Genomic DNA, 17,888 nt, shown 5'->3' with positions numbered 1-17,888 from the left:
TAGGCAGTGTTTATGCTTTGGCCTCTTTGCAGTATTCTGTAGGCTGGCAGAAATCATGCCCACTCAGTAATTGTTATAATGTGCTCCCTTTTCATAATATCTGCACTGAATTTCTGTTGCTTGGTTGTACAGTTTGCATTGCAGCATCTTTTCATGCCAAGCCTGGTGATTACTTTAGGTCCCTGAGCTACAGGCATAATTATCTCCCAAGAAGTCGCTGGGGATTCCTGCGAGGAGAGAGGAAGGTGGAGGGAAGAATGTGAGATGGAGAATTGAGGTGTTTCTTGGGTGATGCAAGTAGGGGGTGGGGAGGCTCACTTACCAAGGGTTGAGAGGGTCAGGGGCCTAAAATTTAAGCCCTCATGTTGACCAAAGTTAAGGTCAAGCATGACACACGTGAAATGGCCACCTGTACCTCTAGCCACGGCGTGCTTTGTCAAATGCACAGAGATATCATATCATTTACATTTAGGTATTACTTTGTCTTACTTCAGTTGGAATCCCATTTGTCAATCAGTTAACTCACCATACCTCATATTTTTGAAGGAAGATTTGATTTCCAGAGATCTTCGGAGGCCATGCTCCCTAAAAGCAGCGACCAACTACACTTGTCTTCCAACATCCCTGGGATGTGCTGGGTGGCCGAGGAACCGACGTCATTAACTAAATAAGAAAGATAGGCCACCTTTGACCGGGAACAGCCAAGTGGAGTCCGTTTAGTAACAAATGAACACCACGATGCATGAGAGATAAAGAGAAGAAAAAAAAAAAAAAACATCAGATGACAAATAAATAAATAAATGATGAAATGTTAGGTCAGTGTGATTTCACGATCACCGCAGAAAAGTAAATAAAAATCCTTTGATTATTTACATTTTGGGCTTGCTTTAGTAGTGTGTCATCTATTACCCGTTCTGTTTATAGAAAACACTGCTTTTGCAAAAACATGTTTGTAATGAAAAATAAAATCCATGAAAAAGGATTTCATTGCAAAATAAACTTGTAGATTCATTACTCTTGGCAGCATTCTCTATAATAGCTTCATGTTTCTCAGAGACAAAAATATGATGGGCCTTTTTAAAAATTTGGTCTTTTTTTTTTTTTAAGTCCACCTAATGTATTTATCTTATAGGCATCAGGGGGAAAATCTGGGACCAATCAGTTTCTATTTTACTACAGGATGATTTATTACTATGCTAAGTGTTACCTATTTTTTTTCCCAGTAAAACAACTAAAAATAGAATTGTCTCTCAAGCACAGACATATGCAATCAGGCTAAAAGCACAATGTGCATACTCCTTATTCTAAAATAAGTTAATGGGATCCAAAATGCAATGTGTGTACAGTGAGGAAAAAGGGCCGTGTGTGACCATGCTGTGCGAGGGTAGGATGTTTGCATTCGAATATGCATTGCATCCAGAAAGCTTTCTTTTCAGAAATGTAATTAGCTTTTTTATGAACTGGTAAATATAGTATATAGAACACCCAGGGGATTTCCCTATAGCCACATTTATTCCCACATGTCTCTGGGAATCATAAATGGTTGTCTCCCTCTGAAATGCATTAGGACAAATTGCATTAGGACATGATTGTGAATCTGATTAAGGTAGAACACAGTCGGTATTTTTTTTTTTACCCCTTTGGGATGACCATGTTTTCGTATAACAACCAGAAGATGAAAAAGCCTTTGGCAAGATGTTTCAAAGGCATGTTTCATAACGCATATAAAAAATGTTCATGCTTATTCAAAAATTGGTCCATACCTTTAATTTCTGAATCTAGCCAAGACAAAGCTTGAAGCACAATATTCTCTAGTATAGAGCAGTTTTAGATACGATTTGAGGTGTCAGTGAAAGCTTGTAAAAAAAAAAAAGGGATTTTCATGCATAATTTCTTCTAGGAGAGGAGAATCTGGTTGAAAGGATTATCCCTGACTAAAAATCTTTAAGAAAGCAAGAAAAATGACTTCATAGATGGTGGTAATACCTTATGGCAATTAGAATTCTTCATACTCTTTTGTGAAATAAAGGGTCAGCCATGAGGCAGTGCATTTAGCCTCTACTATAAAACAGGCAGGTGACAGATATTCGACATTGACTAAACCTTGGATGATGGAAGGTGTTGAGAGGTTCTGAGATAGTGATGAGAGAGTAATAAGAATAATAAGGGAGATAAGAGAATATGAAATCATGGCAATGATCCACTTTTCTGAAAATTAAAAAAAAAAAAAGATCAAAACCCGAGCAAGCTATTTTCAAGTTATTGATTAACAAATGTGTCACACGCGTGCGTGTGTGTGCGTATGTGTGTGCGTATGTGTGCATGTGCATGTGTTCTTTCATTTGTGGTCTTTCCTTTTTGGAATGCAAGGTCGGTGATTCTCATACTTTGCTGCGTACTAGAATCAGCTGGTCAGATTCTGAAACTCCTACATCTGGACCACTCCTAGACTAATAAATCGGATTCTCTAAGAATGGAACCCAGGATCTATCATCATTCAAAAAAAAATGCAGAGTAGATTCCAGGATGTAACCATGTTTGGGAACCAGTGCCTTAAGATTCCTCTGCGACCCAGAAACTAGGAGGTGAACTCTTAGCAAGATCCTCCAAGATCTGTTTCCCTAGCTATATAGTATTTCTTCTGCTTGGTTGATAGGCATGCCACACTGATTATGAAATATATTTTGCATTTCATCTCTGTCATAATTTCTGTAAGCATATGGTGTATGTGCAATGATTCCTGGTCAATTTGAGCTATAGATTTTCCTGGCTTTTGCTTACGGTTGGGCCTCTTATGCTTTACAGACATGAGTTTTGTCAGGAATTCTAGCCAGTTGGGCTACACCCCTGGAACACTGTCTTTATTTTATTAATCCCGATTTCCTCCGAGAGTTGGATCTCAGGTTTCACACTATTGCCATTGGTTATGGGCCTGCTCTCCCATGGGCCTGTTCTCCCAACAGAACTAATTGGAGACAAATCATTTTGTCTATGTTTGTTTATGTTATTGTTTTATTTTATTATTATTTTCTTTTGAGTGTCATTGGCACACGATGTTACATGAATTGCAGGTGTACAATATAATGTTATGCTATGTTTAACCCAAATGTAGATACCATCTGTCCTTTATTTATTTATTTATTTATTTATTTATTTATTTAAGGAAGAGAGAGAACGCAAGTGGGGGACAGAGGAGAAGAGGGAGAGAGAGAATCTTGAACAGGCTCCACCCACAGTGCAGAGCCAGATGTGGCGCTCGATCTCACACCCTTGGGACCATGATCTGAACTGAAATCAAGAGTAGGATGCTCAACTGACTAAGTCACCCTGGTGCCCCATTACCATCTGTCCTGATACATGGCTATTAAAATGTCATTGTCTATATCCCTTCTGCTGTGCCTTTTCTTCCCATGAGTTATTTACTCCATAACCGGTTGCCCGTCTATCTTGATGCTTGACATTTTCAACCATCTACAGTTTTGCTATTGTGCCCGAGCTTTTGATTGGAGCTCCTTAGGTATTTACAGTGGCCCAGAGTTGCTGGGATGACGCAGAGAGTTGTGCTGTGTGTACAAACTATGTCTGTGCTCTGCACAATATTATTCATTCATATTATAATCACTGTATATTTCTCTCTGTTGTTCAACAACCTTCTTACTGTGCTTTTGGATATAGTACGTTGACTTGAATTTTCCTTCCGTGGTGACAGGCCCTAGAAGTTAAACAGTTTCTCTGGTTCTAGGGTGTTTTACTTTCATCTCCTTCCTACTGTTGAAGTTTCAGCTGGTTTAATGACCAAGGCCCTCTGAGTTCTATATAACACTGGAAAAATAAAGTGCTTCTTTTGAATAAAAATCCGCAACACCTTTTTTGGAATTTTCAGAGTACTGTTGGTGAATAAGACATACATGTAATGAGTAACATAACAATTAAAGGGCTTCATCAATCAACCAGAAAAGTATATACTGTACCCTGTATATGAAAATGAAGGCAATGAGAAAAAAAATTCTTTTAAATATTTCTTTTTCAGTGACCTCTAACTATTCAACTGGTCACCCAAATCTAAGGAAAGGAAATTTTGCATTAAGATTTGCTTTGTGCGGCGGCTGGGTGGCTCAGGTGCTTAGATGTCTGATTCTTGATTTTTGCACACGTCATGGTCCCAAGGTCGTGGGATGGAGCCCCGTGTTGGGCTCCATGCTGACCATGAGGCCTGCTTAAGGTTCTCTCTCTCTCCCTATACCCCTCTCCCCCATTCACGTTCTCTCTATCTCTCAAAATGAAAAAAATATAAATAAACAAATGAAGAAGATTTTCCTTGTAATATCAAGTATTAGTTCTTTAGTCCATAGACACTATCAATGCTACTTAAAATAGCATGTCAACAAACAGTTTGGTACTGATCTGTGATGAGTTAAACTTGTAAATCATGTTACTGCTTCGTTCAATGAGAAAGGGTTGTGAAAAAAATTAGCTGAACAAAACTGTGCGTCTATGAAAGTTGATTTACATTCTAACATAAGCTCATCATCTCACTAAAGACTACTTGCGAAAAGTTTTTAGAAACGTACTGGTTTGGGGATCACACCTGGTGTTCTTAATGACCTTGACAGGGACATTGTTTCACTTAAAAAAAGGATATATTGCTCTTTTGTTTCTTCATCCATTTTATGCATATATGAAGACCCTTTATATACAAAGGCATCTGTGTTTAAGCAAACACAGATAAGTAAGCTATGATCCCTGCCCTAGAGAAGTCTCAATTAAACTCAACATAGTCATATATTGGCAGTAAACCAACCCATTTATAATAAAGGAAAACAAATTAGTATATTTAAAGACAGGGAGAGGTATGGCACCAAAGATTTGAAAATAGACACTTTAGGATTACGAATTTTCTTGTGTTTAATCTTATGAATGACATTTTGAATGAGTTCAGCCAGGAACAGATATTAACAAATGGTTAAAATTACTTGCAGCAGAAATACAGTTTCGCATTGGGAGGACTATACTTTACTATTTTTTTCTCTGTTCAGAAAGTTGGCATACAAATCTAAAATTGCTTTATATTAAATAAATATATACAGATAGATTTTAAAAACTACTCAAATTAAAATATTTTCCCTGCTTCATCTTAACCCGTTATAAACAAACATATCATATATATATATGCAAGTATATGTATAAGTATACATATACTTATTTATTAAGGATAAAATCTATTTTACTTATTTTTAAATGTATTTATGTATGCGTGTATTTCTCTATTCGTTTTGAGAGAGAGATAGAGTGAGAGCAGGGGAGGAGCAGAGAGAGGGAGAAAATCCCAAGCAGGCTCCGCACTGTGAGTGTAGACAGAGCCTGATGCGGGGCACAAAAACCATGAACTGTGAGTGAGACCTGAGACAAAATCAAGAGCCAGACACTTAACTGATGCCAGGTGCCCAAAGATAAAGTCTATTTTAAATGTTTATTTATGGGGGCACCTGAGTGGCTCAGTCGGTTAGGCGTCCGTCTTCGGCTCGGGTCATGATCTCGCAGTTTGTGAGTTTGAGCCCCGTGTTGGGCTCTGTGCTGACAGCTCTGAGCCTGGAGCCTGCTTCAGATTCTGTGTCTCCCTCTCTCTGTCCCTCCCCTGCTCACGCTCTGTCTCTCTCTGTCTCCCAATAATAAATAAATGTTAAAAAAATGTTTATTTATTTGAGGCGGGGGGAGAGAAAGTGAGCTTGAGTGGGGAAGGGATAGCAGGGGAGAGAGGGAGAATCCCAAGCAGGCTCCGCTCTGTCAGCTCAGAGCCTGACGCAGGTCTTGAAGGCACGAACCCTGAGACCATGACCTGAGCAGAAGTCAAGAGTGGGAGGCTCAACCAACTGAGCCCCCCGGGTGCCCCTGCATGTATTTATAATCATCAATTTATTAACATACAATGATATAATGAAACACTGCAGCCATAGCAACTACAATATCAAAATCTATTGGCCCACACTGACTATGAAATATACTGCATGTGATTAATATACATTAATTATTTCTTACAGCAGACTGGAATCCCCTTAAGTATAGAATTTATGTTTCATTCATGGTGGTATCTTCCATAGTATGCAGCCTGCTGCTTGAGCCATGGTAGATGTTTGATAAATAGATGTTGCACAACACTACCACTAATGTACTAATGACAAAAATAACAATTTATATTACTATCACTTACAAAATGCCAGGATTTGTGCTAAGTGAGTTGCGTAGATTAATTTTTTTCAACTGTAAAAGAATTTCTCTTTCTAGGTACCCTTGTTACCCCCATTTTTCAAATGAGGAACTTAGCCAAGATTTTCACAAAGTGGAGCTAGATGATAATACTGATTTGGAAGAAATTGCAGAAATAGACTTATCCTTAAGACGCCCCCTTCAGATCTAACAGTCTTCGGTGTTGCTATCACCTCTAAACTTCTAATTCCAAGAAGAAAAAGCCGACCGGCCTAGCATGGTTCAGGGAATCACCCCTCGGGCCCGTGACTTCGTCAAGGAAAGTAAAGGATTATGTTTCCCCTGTTCGGTATCCCTTTTGTTTTCTTATGGTAACGGCATCTCAAATTCTCAATACAGACACAGCCTTTACCACTTCCAGTTCATGCGCCTCAAGTCATAGGGTGGACATTTCGCTAATCCGTGTCAGTCCCAGGAAATTTGTCGGAAGTCTTAGCATAGCTGTGTTCATAGCTGTGTTCTCTGCCAGCAGTCACGTTTGCCAGGATCAGGGAAGATCCTGGGCAAGAAGGAGAGAAGAGGAAAGACGTTCTTACCAGCATGGACTGAGCATTTGCATCTAGACATGCCCAGACTCGTATAACAGAATTTTAGCCATTTTCCCTTCGGTTTCTGCCACTAGCAACGAAAAGATGACATACAGAAGTACTGTCCATCTTTAGGGAGCGTTGTCACCAGGCAGCTTCCCGTCGACCTCTCCTTCATAGGCTGCCTCAGATTCAAAGAGCTACATTTCCCTGAGGTCATGCTATACTCAAGGCAGCCCCAATCCTAGGACTAAGCAGGGTGGGAGTGGGAAAACTGAGCCTTTTTCCTGCAATATAAGGCAGACAAATCAATACTCCCTCCAGAATTTCCTGCCTAGTTAGGAGACGTGGTCATGTACCTTTCACTGTGTAGCTTTTGCCATATGCAATGTTGTTTCCTTCCCCTTTAATTTGTAGATAATGACCCTTAATAAGTATCTTATGCCTTAAACTCTCGGTGTTTGCTTCCAGAGGACCCACCTTGCAGCAATAAGTAGCAGAGAAGTGGATACAGACACAGAAAACTTGGGATAAATTTTTAGGCTAAGGATCAGCATAAAGATTTATAATGAATAAAGGGAATGAGAACAAGAAGGCAATGTAAATAAACTAAAATGGCTGTCTCAGGGCGCCTGGGTGGCTCAGCGGGTTAAACGTCTGGCTCTTCATTTCGGCTCGGGTCATGATCTCCTGGTTTGTGGGATCGAGCCCCACATCAGGCTCCTTGCTGACAGCACAGAGCTTGTTTGGGATTCTCTCTCTTCCTCTCTCTCTGTCACTTCCCTGCTCATGCTCTCTCTTACTCTCTCTCTCTAAATAAATAAATATGCATTAAAATAAAATAAAATAAAATAAAATAAAATAAAATAAAATAAAATAAAAAATCTCTGTCAGGCCAGTGGATAATTCTCTAAAGTCTTATTATTGTGTATGTATTAAATAACACTTTCTAAAAAATGGCATCCTAAAGATTTCCATTATAGTCTGAGCGATCAAGAATTGCCCAGGAATGAATAAACTTATATTTCCTCTATTTCAAAATTAATAGAATCTTACCGGAAACTTTGAAATAGGAGATAAAATAGAACTGTTCGCTTTAATAAATTAATAATTTATTTTCTAACCTTTGGTGTTTGAAGATCCAAATAAATGTAAGATAAATTTAGTGATTGAGAGGAATGGATAGACTTTAAACAAGGTTGATTAATAACGGGTGTGTGTGATAAGGACTCCAGTGAAAGATGAAACAAATCACTAAAGGAAAATTGGGCAAGATGCTGTCTCCAGGAATCCTAGAACATGTTAATGGATTTTATGAAGGTTTTAAAAATAGGATTTATAATAAACTGCGCTAGGTTTTACGGTTATATTCCCTTTAATGCATACAGAAATTCCTGTATGTACTTTCCCGAGGTTTAATCTCACATTTGGAGGATCACGGTAAATACAGACAAAGCAAGAGCAGATATTTCTAAGAGGGTGTTTATAGCTACTTTGTTTTTTATTGTGTGCTTCTGATAGTTCTCTTTTCAACTGTGGAGCCAGGGAACACGCAGTAACAGCATTCTTTAATCAGATACCTCAGCAACCTGCTGAGGTTGCTTTTTTGTCTAAACACAAGCCAAGAGTTTCCTGTCTTATTTCACAGATTTTTTTTAGAGGGAGACGTCCCACCTTCTTCCCCTATCTCTTTAAGTAGTGGCCTCTGTGCAAATGTCTCACAGCCTTCTGAAATACATACTCTCTGTCGGGGGTTCCTCTTTCCTCTCCATCAGAGTAGAAATGTTGCGCACAGCAGACATGCATAGTTCCTAAATTTAGCGGTTTGTGGGAGAGGAGAGAAACAGAACACCGCGCAGTGAGTGGATTATGCAGATCAGAGAAGATAAGTGTTAAAATATTGATTTCTTCCCCATTTTATGAGCTCAGCCTATCATTATCAATATGGCCACCAGCTCCTACAATATTGAAAGAGGTGTTTCACTAATTGCAAGACTGGACCCACTAATTGCAGGGCTGAATTAAACTGTATCTTTAATCATTTAGCCAAGTGCTCATCTTCAGTGGTTGACAAGATGAAAGTTAATGATCCCAGGGCACTTTAACGTGTCAGGAAGCCACTTGTTACTTGCTTGGGTCAATAAAATATCTACCCATGTGCTATGGAAAAATTATTATCAAGGTGCCAACAATTCTCTATTTTTCCTTCTTTATTTAAAAGAAAAAGAAACAACTTTTGAGAGGAAAGATGTCCACTGAATACAAAACTACTTAGATCCATCCAGTTGCTAAGACAGATGATAGTTCTTATCTCTACAGTGTATTTCAAGGTGTCACAGTGCCTCATCATTTCGTAATTTCATTCCATGCTTTATCTAGTTTCAGAAAAAGAAGCTAATCCTTTTTTTTTTTTTTTGTATTTCAGTTTTATACAAGTTATTGATGCTGGCATTAATTTGTGACCGATGATTTTCATAAGAGGTGGGTTTTATGCATGCATTGATGGATCTCACTGAAGTGACAATTTTAAGTGCCACTGAGGATGCCAGTCAAGAAATGTGAATTCCTCACTACAATTCTCTGGAGAACAACAGTTGGCACCTTTACTTTTTCTCCTGAATGGTATAATGAACGCTTCAGGGAAAATACTCATGCCTAGTATTTTTGGATCTCTTTTTTCTTTGGAAAACAATGCCTTTTGGATAATTAAAAGACAAGGGCAAAGAACAAGGGGAAAAGGATAATGTGACATAAGAAGGATGCAGATATAACAAAGCTAATGCTCCTTTGCTCCTTTCTTTTTCACAATTTTTGCAAAGACCGATAGATTTTCTTCCGAAGATGGGAGCAAGATTCAATCACTACGTTCCTTTTATTGCGGAGAAATGAAACAGAGGCTTGCAGGTGAGAGCTCCCAACAGAGAAATAAAAGCAAAGAGGCTTTAGCAGGCCACAGAACTCAAGTTCAGTAGAATGTAGGGTCAGCATGTGCTAGGAAATCAATGATATGGAGGCTACTCTGTTTCTCCTACAAAGTAAATTCTGCTTGCCTTCCATGTGATGTATTTGTTTACTTACTTACTTACCTATTTAATTTCTATGTTTGATTGTATTTTCTCACTATATATATATATATATATATATATATATATATATATAAAAGTTAATTAATGTGTTTTTGATAGACATGACTGATTTCTGGGGCTTGCAAGAGACGGAGAACAGCCATGTGCTTGCCTCCTGCTTCCTTTTTTGTTTTTTGATTTTTGCTTTCCCAGTTTCTTCTGGTTGGTCTTCTATTTTTAGCCACTCATATAGGAGTCTCACCATCACCTTAACAATATCAGTTCCCCAGAATTCTGAGCTTGGTCTTCCTATCATTTAGCTACACATTATTCCTTGGAAATCTTTTTTTTTTTCCATAGCTTAAAATAGTGCCTCTCATTCTAACCCTCCAAGTCTTGCTTCTGAACCCCAAATCCATAAATTGAATTCACCAAATATCTCCATGTGAAGGTCTTAGCTCAAGTTCAACATGGGGCAGCTAAAGTGATCACTAATCGGATCTGTCATCAGATTCTTTTCACGTCTCTTATTGAATGGCATGCACATCCATTAAGGTGTCCGAGGAATAAGGCTGGTAGGCGTACATCTTGATTTATTCTATTAAGGTCCAAATTAAATCTGTGATGAATTTATGTGGATTCACTCTTCTGAATATCTCTCAGATGTGTCCTCCTTTGCCACCCCATGGCCACTGGATTAACCTTCACTACCCCTGTGGCCACTGGATTGTGCAACAATCTCATAGTTGTTCTTCCTCAAGTCAGTTCCTATCTGCCTCCAATTGTCCACACTGGCAGGGTGTTTGGTCTGAAATGATTTTCATTTCCATTTTAGTACTTAAGACTTTTAAACAACTGCCTTTTTCTTTTCTGCTCCTGCCTCCTGTTTGAAAAATCTCTAAATCCTTAACTTGGCCTGCAAGATCTTTTATGATTTGAGCTCCTCCTACTTATTCAACATCAATTCCTGTCTCTCTGTCTCTGTCTCTCTCTGTCTCTCTCTCTCAATCTTGTTCTTCTTTCAGGGATGCAGAAGCAGTCTTAGTTCCCAGAACATGCTAGATTGTACTGCTGTTCTGAAATTTCATTCCCTCTCTTCCTCTCATGTGGGATCCCTACCTTTACCCACCATCCCCAAACACCTCACATTGTCTTCATCCTTCAAAATCAGTTCTTATCTGACCTCTTCTAGGGACCTATTACTAATCTCCAAGCACGGTTGGCCTATGTGCCCCTATAACACAGTGGGTTTATCTCTCTTACTTCTGTCTGGTGCCTACACCTCTCTGCTGGGATGGTTTAGTTGTGAGCTCAATGGAAAAGAGATAGTGTCATTTTTATCCTCTGAATACCCAGCACCTAACATAATGACTAGTACATATTGATCCTGTGTACAATATTGTAGTAAAAGTATGCTCTTTTCTATGGAAGGGAGCTGCATATTTGAGGTGACAGTGTGTAGAAAGAAGTATGAATAACTTAAATGAGATGTAGGAAAAATGCAATCACAGTTTACATCCAGAACAGTACTGCCCTCACAAAAAAGCACAATCCAACGATATTTATTTAGAAAAATAAAAAGAGGTTTTTTTTTTAAATCAAAAGTTTTATTTAGAAAAGTAGGTTTTCTTCCTATTCATGAAGCGAAAGAATAATTTAGACACGACATAGGACACAGAGAAAAGGTGTGGAATGAAGAGCTCCTATATAGATCCAAGGAGGTGACAAAGAGGTTTCAATTCATAAAATACAGGTGAATCCAAGAGGAAGCCACTAGGCGACTATATTTTTACCCATTTGTTCTAATGTAGTTGCCTTAAAGTTATGGTAAACATACAGTCCATCTTTTCAAGCACGGTTCCAATTTCAAATTTGCTTTTTAAATCACTACTTTTAGGCTCAGAAGATGTGATCATTTATTTCAGATTCCTTGAATGATACGCGCGCACGCACACACAGTCTGTATCACGGATATTCCAGTAGTCTTTGGCAGAGACAGTCACAATGACAATTTTACTAATGACTTAATTGTAGCTATGACTTCATGAAAGAAGAGATATAAATTGAAGCATTTATAAGTACAACAAGAATCTTCTTGAATAACCTAGACAGAGATAAATGATTACACTTTAAAGGTATTTCTCATCTATTCATCATTATTGAAAACTCAACTCCGTGGCATTTAAAACGGAGATTTTGTCCCTTTCAAATGCCTATGATTTTTATAGATAATAATTTCAAAATTTCCCACTCTAAAATGTTGAGAGACCATCGTCTCACTAGATTTAATAAACATGTTGGAGTTAAATATTAATTGATCTTGAACTTGTTATAAATATAACTATCAAGCTGATATATTGCTTCATTTCAAAGTAAAGCCTCTAAATGTTTTATTTACATGAGACAGTTTATTAGACTCATTGAAATTCTCTTTCAACATTCAAACAGTAGCTGTTCACATCTACCTACTACTTGCCCTATTTCCCAAAAAGAATCAAAGAACTACACTTATTCGGTAAGAAGGAAGAAAGCCATTTCCAATGTTATGCTTTCTTAAAGATCCCAGTGGATGCGGTTGGCAAATCAAATTTTGCTATTATATCTATAAAAAAGGGAGCGATCGTTAGTATTCGTGAACTGCTTCACTAGTTTGTATGTTCCTGTGACACGAAGTGTGTAATGACTCTGAGTCTCAATTCATTGGCCATAATGTGGGAAAATACAGAAACGAATGGAAAGTGATTTCTCAGCCCATTCTGTCATGGCAGTTCCTTTTGGTATGATTTAGGAAACTACAGGCAGTAGAAAAGCCTCCCTTTTAAATGTCAAATACAAGATTCATTTCTGTACAGCTTTAATCCAAATGTCAGAGTTCTGAGCTGAACCATCAATCTCACCAGAACTTTCCAAGCTTTATGCATCAAAATTGCTGTCCTTTAAAAGAGAAATCCTGGTTTCTGGGAATACCCAATATTCAATTTGCATGATGCTGAAGAAATGCATCCCTCAAGGAGCAAGATAGGTTCAACGTCTTCTGTACATATCGCCATTCCAGAGAGGGGTTAGAGGGTACTCTAATCTTACCAGAAGAAGGCCTAAAGGTAAATTAAGAGTATTTCCTTCTATAACTGAAAGTTATTTTTTTCAGGGACTTCTTATTTATTTTCCTATCCCCTGTTTCCTCAATACACAACTATGTTCTTTGGTCCTCAACCTAAAGCCATTTACACTTTGTCAAGGCAAAGTGACCCAGGTTTGCTTTCCATAATTTAAATGTCCCTGTGGTGTTCACTGGAGAGTCCAAAGGGTGTGTGGGACCCTAGTCTCCGCGGAGATGCACAATGAAGCAAAGCTCTCTACTTCCCACCCAGAAGAGCCAGAAAACAAACATGCAAGAGATTTGACTCCAAAAACAAAACAAACAAAAAATGAAGACAACAAAGTAAACAAAGATATGACTAATGTCCCAAAATACCCAAATAACTTTAATGTGTTCTGTGTTTTCCAATTCAAGTGGACGTCAAAATTATTTTACAGTGTTCTGAAAACAAAACCAAGCTATCCCTTTAGATACATGGAGACCTACCAGGTAATCTTCAGCCTACACCCTAGATCATTCAGTACTGGAGCAGAACATGCGTTGTGGGTCTTCCCCGCCCAGCTGAGAAGATGCACTATGTGGAATTCAGAGAAGAAAGACAGCGACTAAACATTTAAGACTCAATCGGCAAGTGTCATTGGAGCACAGTCCTCCGGGAAGAAGGTTGCTCTTCCTCTGTAAAGGATTCTTCCAGAGATCATTTCGTTTTAATGTCTATACCAAGAAGTTTTTCCTTGGCTTGTATGTCTATGGGGGAAAGAAAGTTCTGTCATCACGTGTGCATGGAAAAGCCAATTAACTAGGAATTCTTAAATTTGAAAATTGTAAGCATTAATCTTCAGTTATACTACACGAAGAAATTACATATAGGATGATGATTGCATCCTCATTTTCATGAAACTCTGGGAAGATATTAAAGAAACTTTCCATTGATTATTGTAAACAAACAAACAAACTGAAATCTGCTTTCTCTGGATATTCATCTGCAACTTTGTTTTTAGTGTGTGGGTGGGACTATATAACAACAGACATATGACATGTAAACAAGTATCCCTTCTTTAGTTCCTTTCTTTATTTTCTTCTTTTTAAAGTGATTTTATTACTTTTATTATTTTTAGGTTTATTTATTTTGAGAGAGAGAGAGAGAGAGAGACTGAACCGTGAGTTCATGACCTGAGCCAAAACAGAGTCAGACACTTAACCAACTGAGCTACCTAGGTGCTCCTATTTTCTTATTGATATACAATGTAGATGCCAGCTCCATGGGCACCAATGAATTGGTGTAGTACAACAAGTAGAGAACTGAAAGTTATATTTCACGGAGGCTGCTAGGAAAATGCTTGGCACCAAAGTGGCTTGGAATGGTGGTGGGAGTGGGGGAGGGGAGGGGCATATTTTTACTAAGAAGCATGGACTAAAGACAGTGAATGGATTACCCAGAGCCCAATAGGAATTCACGGACTTCCAAATCTCAATACTGAGAATGGAGATTGTTTGGCACGAAATGGATGGCTCCACTCATTAGATTCTAAGCTTTTGAGAACAAATGCATTGTTGGTCCTGTGTATCGTGGCATCCCATTCATGGGAGTGGATAAAGTGGACGCAGAACACCTATTTCTAAAATTAAGTAATGTAGTCATCAATAGTGATTTCTCCAAGGCTGCCCAAGAGAAAATATCTGGTCTATTTATACAACTTGGAGAAATAAATAGTGAATACTCATGGTTTTCTCTTAATTTGTGATAGAGGTTGGGCTCACCAGGGGAAATGGCTATACCAGTAAGTGGTCCCTGATGAGAATGAAGAAATGTTCTCAAAGCAAATCTAACGCAATGCTATGTTTCTACGCATAGAATACTTCTGACACCAAATGTATGATTTTTTTTCCCATACCAATCAATCCTCTAACTCTCCAGATACCAACTGGGTGTCCTACAATTAAGTTCAATTATTCTACAAACTACCCAGGATTAATGCAGACCCCACAGGATAAGGACTCAGTCCCACAAGCCTATCCCCACTTCAAATGCCAAAGGCAAGTTCCAGGCCTCTCATATTTCTGACCAACCAGTTATAAATCAGAGGTTCCCATGACCCTCTCCTTGGGTTTGATAATTTTCTAGAATGGCACAGAGGACTCAGGAAACGTTGCCCTATATTACCAGTTTGCTGTAAGGATACAACTCAGGAAAAGCTGAATGGAAGGGACACATAAAGCAAGGTATGTGGGCAGGAGTGTATGCAAGGCCACCTTGTTCTCTCTGAATACACCAGTCTCCAAGCAACTCAGGACATTCACCAACCTGGAAGCTATCTAAACGCCATAGTTTAAGGGTTTTTAAGGAGGTTTCATTATGCAGGTGAGATGATTGAATCATTGCCCCTTGGCGATTAGTTCAGTCTCCAGCCCCTCTCAACTCCCCAGAGGTCAAGGGTGAGACTGAAAGTTCCAGTTTTCAAATCTGATGGGCAGCCTGCATCCAGAAACTATTTAGGGGACCCCAGCCAGGAGCCATCTCATTAGCATACAAAAAGACACTATTGTCACACCAGAGATTCCAAGGGTCTTTTAAGTTCCTGTCACTCAGGAAATTACAAGAGTTTTAGGAGCTGGTGCCAGGAACTAGGCATCAAGGCCAAATATATTTATATTTTTGTTATATCACCATATCACAGGTGCAAACTTTGATGCATTACTCCTGTGTGGAAAACAGGCACTGGTAAACACCTCTGAATAATAAACGCAAGGAAACCACTAGAGTTCCCACAATTAAAAGCAAATAGTATTGACTAGTGATAAAAACTTGGTAATGGACACCGCAGACTTTCTGAAGCTTGTACCAAGACTCCTGGTGGGGGTAAAGTTCTGATTTTCCAATGCAGTGAGTAGTGCAAGCACATTATCAGTGAAAAGACACCCTTGTAAATCCAGGGTACCACACAATATTAGAGTCGAGGTGGAATTGAGACATGATTAGCATAATATTTGATATATGTATATATTTTAAGTTGGCTTCATGCCCAGTATGGAGTCCAACACAGGGCTTGAACTCACGACTTGATGAAACTAAGACGTGAGCTAAGGTCAAGAGTCAAATGCTTACCCAACTGAGTTTCCCAGGTGCCCTTATTTATTTATTTATTTATTTATTTATTATTTTGTTTTGAGTTAAGACAGCTCATCCAAGGGTCCTACAGACCAGCTTTAGGATGGAAATATTTACCATTATATTTATTTCATTAAAAAAATTTTTTTAATGTTTATTTTTGAGAGAGAGAGAGACAGAGTGTGAGCAGGCGAGGGGCAGAGAGAGGGAGACACAGAATCCGAAGCAGGCTCCAGGCTCTGAGCCATCAGCACAGAGCCCTATGCGGGGCTCGAACCCACGAACTGTGAGATCATGACCTGAGCCGAAGTCAGACACTTAACCGAGTGAGCCACTCAAGCGCCCCTCTGCTTTGATTTTCGATGTTGTGGCACACAATATTAGAGTCGAGGTGGTAAATTTGAGGAAATTGATTTAAAACAGCATTATATGAGTTAATAAGGTCAATCACTACTGTACTATAAAAAAGTCTTATGGTAACATTATAAGCATCCATGTTTAAAAAAACTTGTTTACTGTTTCATTCGAACCACTGGAGGGGTTCTCTTCACTTTTTCATATATCCAAGTGGTAAAATTTCTGCATAAAAAGTCATAATCTCTTTTTTTTCTATTATTACTTTTGAGGTTGAGCTATAACCTTCACATTCTGTCTCTGCTTTGTCCATCATATTCATAATGATACCAGAATGCACATTCATTGAAGTAGCAATGCATTTTACAATTTTCTCAAAACTTAGAGGCACACATCAGGGTTTTGCAATTACGGTTCTATACATGTTAGCAAACCCAAAGAAAAACTACCGATCATCATTTTTAGACGCCAAAATCTCCCTGAGTTTCTGAATGCATAATTACTGTGTCTCGTGTGTGACAGAATTTGAGAACTGAAGGAATCTAAGACATCACCCAGCCCAGGACTTCTCAGGCTCGCTAAAGCACAAAAAGTAAGTGGGAAGCTTTTTTAAAACAGATCCCTGAAGCTTTCCTGGAGTTTTTATTTAGTGTGTCCGGATAATGGTAAGAGGTATCTATATGTCTGTGGCTAAGACTATGTATCTACATTTCTTATCGGCATATATCTGTATCTGTTATTTATCTATCCATCATCCATCTATCCATATCAGTGTCTATTATTTATCTACCTGTCATCTATCTACCTGTCTATTAATACAGCTGACAAGACTGGACTGTGAACAAAAGCTGCCAATGAAACCATTCTACACTGGCTATGCCACTGAGAACGTTAGTTTGTACTGGCACCCTTAGCTAGGGAGATGTGCTTATATAGCTTGCTTCGTAAAATGTTAGCAAACAAACAAAAAAAAGGCAGTAGGAACTGAGAAATGTCTGTATTGTACCTTAAATTATATATAGCCATTAGTTTATGGTCTTACTCCCTCTGCTGCGTTGACTAGCCCCTTAAGGTACGGAAAGTGCAAGATGTTCTATTTCCCTGTGCAACTGGTTGGCATTCAGCACAGTTCGGACCCACAGTAGGTGCTGACTGAGTGTTTGTTGAATGCAACTGACTATGCTTGCCTTCTTCAATGAGAAGTAAAACAGGGGCAGAAAGAAAAGAGTATGGCGAGGTAACCCCCCCCCCATTTCCATTATTTAGGGACTAATTATCATGTTTCTCCATGCCCTGTACTACCTATGCCTAACTCATTTCACTGCTCATTAGCACCTTCGCCACACCAGAGGGTAGACAGGAGTTAATAAAGTGATTGTCAGGAATAACATGCAAATTAGCCATGCTGGTTTGGTAGGTAAGTAGTCTGCAAATCTTGATTAACAGGAGGCTTTGGGATTACCTTGGAA

This window comes from Acinonyx jubatus, chromosome B2 (genome assembly GCF_027475565.1).
Source record: "Acinonyx jubatus isolate Ajub_Pintada_27869175 chromosome B2, VMU_Ajub_asm_v1.0, whole genome shotgun sequence".
NCBI lineage: Eukaryota > Metazoa > Chordata > Mammalia > Carnivora > Felidae > Acinonyx > Acinonyx jubatus.
Note: the sequence above shows the minus strand (reverse complement) of the source record.